General features: G+C 42.7%; 1 long non-coding RNA gene across 1 annotated transcript; it reads left to right on the forward strand.

The window, feature by feature from the left end:
- The first annotated feature begins 628 nt into the window (after positions 1-628).
- LOC144165617 (uncharacterized) lies at positions 629-5277 on the forward strand. The gene is made up of 5 exons (XR_013321469.1): positions 629-733; positions 2576-2717; positions 2907-3066; positions 3154-3276; positions 3766-5277. It is a non-coding gene; the product is annotated as an uncharacterized LOC144165617 (long non-coding RNA).
- The last annotated feature ends 876 nt before the right edge of the window (positions 5278-6153 follow it).

The raw sequence follows: 6153 nt of genomic DNA on the forward strand, positions 1-6153 counted from the left end.
GCGGCGGCCGCTTTTCTGATGGAGGCGAAAAGCAAAAACGCCCGTGTGTACGAGATTTCGGCGCACGTTAAAGATCCCCAGGTGGTCAAAATTAATCCGGAGCCCTCCACTACGGCGCGCCTCATCGCCTGCGTTGCGTCGGCGCGTTAAACCCTATAATCAATCAATATAATCAATCAAACGTCCGCTTAGACGCATATGCCCGTTTTCCGAATCAAATAAAAGCCATCACGTGTGCCGAGTTTGTATGAGCTCTTATGCGGGCGCATCGCCAAAGCCTCCGCGAGAACGAAAGTTTGCCGAAGCCACGAGGAAAGGACCGCCACTCCAGTAGCGCATTCCATGCGCATGCGTCAGCAGCAGCAAGGCAGAGCTGTTTTTGCGTTGATTCACGGTACAGTGGGGCTGCAACGGGTACGACGACGACGGATGAAAATCGGGACTGCGTCAACACTTTGTACGACAGCAGCGCTCCAATCTTCCAGGATTCCCTCCGCTAATTTTACGGTCTTCCGCATGCAGCGCCACCAGTGGCATTCCCAAGCGGGTTTCTGAATTTCTCTCGATGCGTCTGATATTTACTAAAGAAATTCTCGGTCACGCTGGCGAGAACCGTTAGCGCCGTGAGCAGTTTGATTGGGTTGATTGCGGCGTGCATATGCGAATTTTTTCATATCCCCGGGCTGTTTTTCCTGTTCGACGAAGTGGAGTTTTGCCAGGAGGCGCAAAAAAGGTCAGTGCTGCTTTTTGCTGGTGCTGGTAACGGTTGTTGTTCAGTGACATCCTTGTTAACTGCGTCCGATAAACATACCGCTTCTCTGCCCGTTCTTCGTGTGTCGTCCATGCTTGTGGTCGCGGCGTGTAACATTTTGTGTTGGAGAAACGTTTGCAGCCGTAATTTACCAAAACTTCCGTATTCGTGGGTCAGAGTCGGCTGGACATTTCTGACTGCGTACGTTAGCCATTGCTATAAGGAAGTTGCTGGTTTTCGCGTTTCATGATTGGATGTTCCCTTACTGTGTGGCTTTGCTTAGTTGTATATTGACGGTTGCTGTGTATCTCTGCGGTAGCGTATCTTCTCGGGTTAGTCGCTCGCGATAATCGCGCGTGCACACGTGTACAACTTCCAAGCATGTTTATCGGAGCGTCCGTCCTTAGATTTATTGGTATTTTTAAAACTTGCGTGGTAATTCCGGGGTTGTGTTAGTCTGCTGAGTAGAATGCATTTACTGTGGTTACCAGACCGGGAGTCTTCGACCTTGCCCGTTGCGCGCAAGGTTGATGCTATTTCGAGTTGTGTTGATGTGCTTTCAAGGCGTCATCTTACGTTTATCTGTTCCATGTTTCCATGTTTCATGTTGATGTTCCATGTTTCTTCCAATTCCTTTGACCGATTGAGATGATCTATTTTAAATAACATTGCCTGAAGTGTAGAGAAATGGAAGGGACAGTTGTTGTCTTAGCAGTACCGCAGTAACAAACGTTTCTTTTGTAGAGGGGAAGAAATGTGGAAACACGCAGCGGGTATATAGAAAGTGTGCTGCCGTTTCTATGCTGTTAATGTCAGTGGTAACGTGAGACTTCAGGATAATTAACCAATATCCGTAATTAGTGGTTGCTACTTCACGAACCGCGTTAGAAATAAGCCACTCTTGCATTTTTATGCCGTCAATGTCGGTGGTAACCCGAAAGTCGAAATAATTTACGACAACGCTCAGGTGATACGTTCTTGCATCACTATGTGCACCCAACATTAACCCATCAGTGTACTTCCTTGAACTTAGAAAATATACTGCGAGAGCAGATTGCTACATTCTGTATTCGATCTGTATAACCTGTCCAGATGCAGACTATGGCTGACTGCGGAGACATTTGTCTCTACACTGGTAGTTTCCGACAATTGTTTTCCTTTGTCTGAAGAACAGAAATTAAAACGAATTTTTTCCATTCCTTACATATACCTCTGAAACCATGGCTGATCTATTTTAAATAACATTGCCTGAAGTGTAGAGAAATGGAAGGGACAGTTGTTGTCTTAGCAGTACCGCAGTAACAAACGTTTCTTTTGTAGAGGGGAAGAAATGTGGAAACACGCAGCGGGTATATAGAAAGTGTGCTGCCGTTTCTATGCTGCTAATGTCAGTGGTAACGTGAGACTTCAGGATAATTAACCAATATCCGTAATTAGTGGTTGCTACTTCACGAACCGCGTTAGAAATAAGCCACTCTTGCATTTTTATGCCGTCAATGTCGGTGGTAACCCGAAAGTCGAAATAATTTACGACAACGCTCAGGTGATACGTTCTTGCATCACTATGTGCACCCAACATTAACCCATCAGTGTACTTCCTTGAACTTAGAAAATATACTGCGAGAGCAGATTGCTACATTCTGTATTCGATCTGTATAACCTGTCCAGATGCAGACTATGGCTGACTGCGGAGACATTTGTCTCTACACTGGTAGTTTCCGACAATTGTTTTCCTTTGTCTGAAGAACAGAAATTAAAACGAATTTTTTCCATTCCTTACATATACCTCTGAAACCATGGCTGTGGCATTCACTGTGGCTGAAGACATCTTCGGCACGCCGAGGCGTCGTCGTGACAAGTGTGGAAGATTATGAATGCATTGTGGAAGTCATAAAGCCACGAAAGAGTGCCTCTTGAGTGTTGCGTATTATACAGACGTTCACCACTCCGCATGGAGCAATGACTGGTGAGCCTAAAAATGTTCAAATATTTTTATATTTAAAATTGTTTCGCCTGAAAACGTTACCAGGGCTCGTGCTGCAAAATAAATTTTAGCACAACTAATCAGGCATTGTACGAGATCTTGTAGTACTCGCTTCTTAGAGGGAAGCGTAAATTTATGCTTCGATATTTTTATACTGTTTTTATTTTCTAGGAAATAGGGCGGACCGGGACTTAAAACAATGGAACAACGAATGCATACTGCGATTTTCCTGGTTCTTGAAGGCGTGTGTTCACCGTTCTTGAAGGCGTGTGTTCACAAAAAGGAAACACATGAAAGCCGTTGTACGGGATGAAATCATTGCATTCTACAAGTAAGTACGCACTCCCAGTTCTGGAACTTTGATGGTCCCTTTTTAGGTAGTTGCAATATACGTAATGGCTTCGGAACACCATTTCAGTGACAACTTGACCTGTAGGTGAAAACGACAGTAAGAGCTTTTGGGAACACGTTGGCAAAACTTTCCTGGAAATGTACTCCGAGGAGGCCCTGCCAGGAACGCCTGCATCTTAATTTTAGTTGGGTAAGTTGGCATTTTATTTTTGTGGGACTCAATTTATGGTAGTGTTTATTGAAGCTGGCATTTTATTTTTGCGGGGCTGAATTTGTGGTAGTTTTCTTTGTAGCAAAATCTTACTGTTAAAATTAAATCGTGAACTCCAATATTGCGAAATACCTTCACATTCAGCCTGTTTCGGATGCTGCAACATGTGGACAAAAAAACTATTATTTTGCATTCAAGTTTTGCCAGCATTTTGCTTTCACATTGAGAGTTGCTGCTGTGATAACACGGCACTACGGCCACGCCCAGTGCGGTTGCTTTCCAGAATTAGAGAACGGCCATTGACAGCCTGTGCTAATATTTTTTGTACATTGTTAGCAGCATTCCCGGAAAAGAAACCAAGAAATAGCTGATATTTCAATCAATTACTGTGCTATAAAAGAGGTATCCTAAGCAACTCACTCATTTAAAGCCATCGTCTAACAAAATTTTCTTGTTCGTTCCTTAAAGGTACATGACGTGGTCCAGTTATTCTCGAGGTCCAGTTATTTTGAGAGAAAAAAATGGCAGCGTTAATATTGTCTGCAAGAAACACGTCATGGATTTTCCGCCTGCGTTGTCACATCAAGATGTGGTCATCCTCCTCGCCGTGTATTTCATCTTAATCTCCTGAAACGTATGGGACTTTGGAGAGTTCTTGGGACTTTTGCAGAGAGTTCTTCGCCATTTAACAGTGGCCTGGTGTCATATAAGTTGAAAGCTCTGTTGAAAGACGATGTGGTCACTGTACTTGGGGTTTTAAATTATTGTTAGACGTTGAAGCCTATTCGGAAAGATATGTCGTGGTTCAAATGATTGGTAGATGAAAGCGGCATGTCAATTGCAAAAGTGAAGTCGTGCTTTCCTTTGCAATTTTTCAGTATTGGCACAAAGCGCAGGCTGCCTTTGCAGCTGTTACTCTGTTAATGTAGTTAATGTCACTGCACTGTAACGTTTTTATTATTCAAGTGCAGCTCGATTTTTTTCTATGGCAGTGCTGCTGTTGATGGATGCAAACGTGAGAGTAATTATTTACTCAGACGGTTTGGGGCTTTATTAATCAATTTTGTACTGTATCTTAGCTGACACCTAAGCCCTAGAAGAATGCGAAATATACATATTTGGCTTGAAAAAGTTGTTTACTTTGGACTAAGTTGCATTTCTTGCTTGTTAGAGGCAGTGCTTTGGTCAGCATACTGTCGTCATGATAGTAGGGTTTGTATAGCACGCAACTGTGAATTTTACCTCAGATAAATGTTCCGGCTGGAAAAATGCTTCCAAGTTCGCTTGGTAAAATTGGTCACCTGTATGTTTCAACGCTACCTGGCTTGGTTATTTGGGATGTCTGAATTGTTCTTGAGGGAATTAATAACGTCTTTAGAGTTAGGCTGCTTTTTAAATTTTAAAATTCGTAACATGCTCCGAGATATCTGGTTTGCAAAATTTTGTAATATTAACACTGGGTGCTATGAGCTTTTTTTTTTGATAAGTTATTTTAAATAGCTACAAATTGTCGGAGAAGCAACGCGGCTTCAGTGAAAGGCTTTTTCAGGGCGCGTATATAGTCGGTTTTGGCTACAGTTAGCTTGATATTACAGTTAGCTTGATATTGACATATGGTGTATGTTTTAGTTGTGCAATAGTGCCACATGCTTCCAGAAAGTTTTTCTGTGCAAATGTTATATTGTTAGTATTGGCTGCGGTGTTCTTTCCCTACACTCTTGCAGGTCTTGTGATAATCCAACCGTGTATGGCTTGTATTTTTGGCTTTTCCCTACAGTTTAATAGCAAACTGCATATTTTGGAACCGGGATGCGTAAACATGGCATGGCAAGCGCTGTGGGTACTTCCGCATTTGCGGTACCTGATTTCATGTGATAAAACAGCATATTTTATGCTCACTGTTGTGTAATGCTTTTTGAGTTAGTGCGAGGGTAGATGTACAAGTCTGTTTGTGACGCGGTTGCGCTTAAAGCCATCTTTATTACCTATGTTTTTTTAGCAAAAAAGAATGGTAAATAGCGAAAATAGGAAAATGCCACTTAGATCGTTTTGACCACTTGATATCGTTTTGGTATTTGATCCTCTACGCTGGTTATTTTCTGCCCAAGTGGAAACAGATATGTCTCCTTTTCTCAAATGTACGCAATAATACGAGCGAATAAAATTTGCTTAGTGTTTTGAAAAGCATTGTATCAGTGCTAATAGTTGGTTTGGTAATGTATTTTAATGCGAGTCTTGTTTCTTTTACATGCAGCCAAAACCCAGAACAGGATGCGGTAGATGAAGCCAAAGTCTCTGTGTGCCGCTCCAGGTATCTCAGACCAACTTTTATATAGAACTGTGCTCCGATAGGCAACTGTTGGGAACTGTCAGGGACCACACTGCTGCGGCGGTTTCTGTTTTCCCATTGTTGGTATCACTGTGGGCCATATGTCAAGGCTGAGATAGAATGGTGCTTGCGGTTTCCTTCTGATACCAATGCATCCGCCAGCCTGGCAAATGACCTCAGTTTATACCAACAGGAAAGGAGATATATTGGAAAAGTGGAGTCCCATAGACAGCTTCTCAACGTCTATCGGAACACCGTTTTATATAAACAGCTGGTCTGAAGGTACCTGGAACGGCGCACCGGATAAAGCCATAATCATTTTACGTGGATCAGTGATCCGTATACTTTTATTTGGAACGCCGATCCAGATAATTTTGCTGCAAACATATGTGGTGCACTGTTCCACTTACATTTTCAGGATATGTGGAACACGGTTCCAAATATATAAGTGGAACTTTTTTGCAAAAAAGTTCCAGTTACTAAGTGGATCTTATGTGGATCCAGATTAAGAGACCGTACCTCCGGGG

This window comes from Haemaphysalis longicornis, unplaced genomic scaffold (genome assembly GCF_048455015.1).
Source record: "Haemaphysalis longicornis isolate Haplotype H1 unplaced genomic scaffold, Haemaphysalis longicornis Haplotype H1 scaffold_1, whole genome shotgun sequence".
NCBI classification, from domain to species: Eukaryota; Metazoa; Arthropoda; class Arachnida; order Ixodida; family Ixodidae; genus Haemaphysalis; species Haemaphysalis longicornis.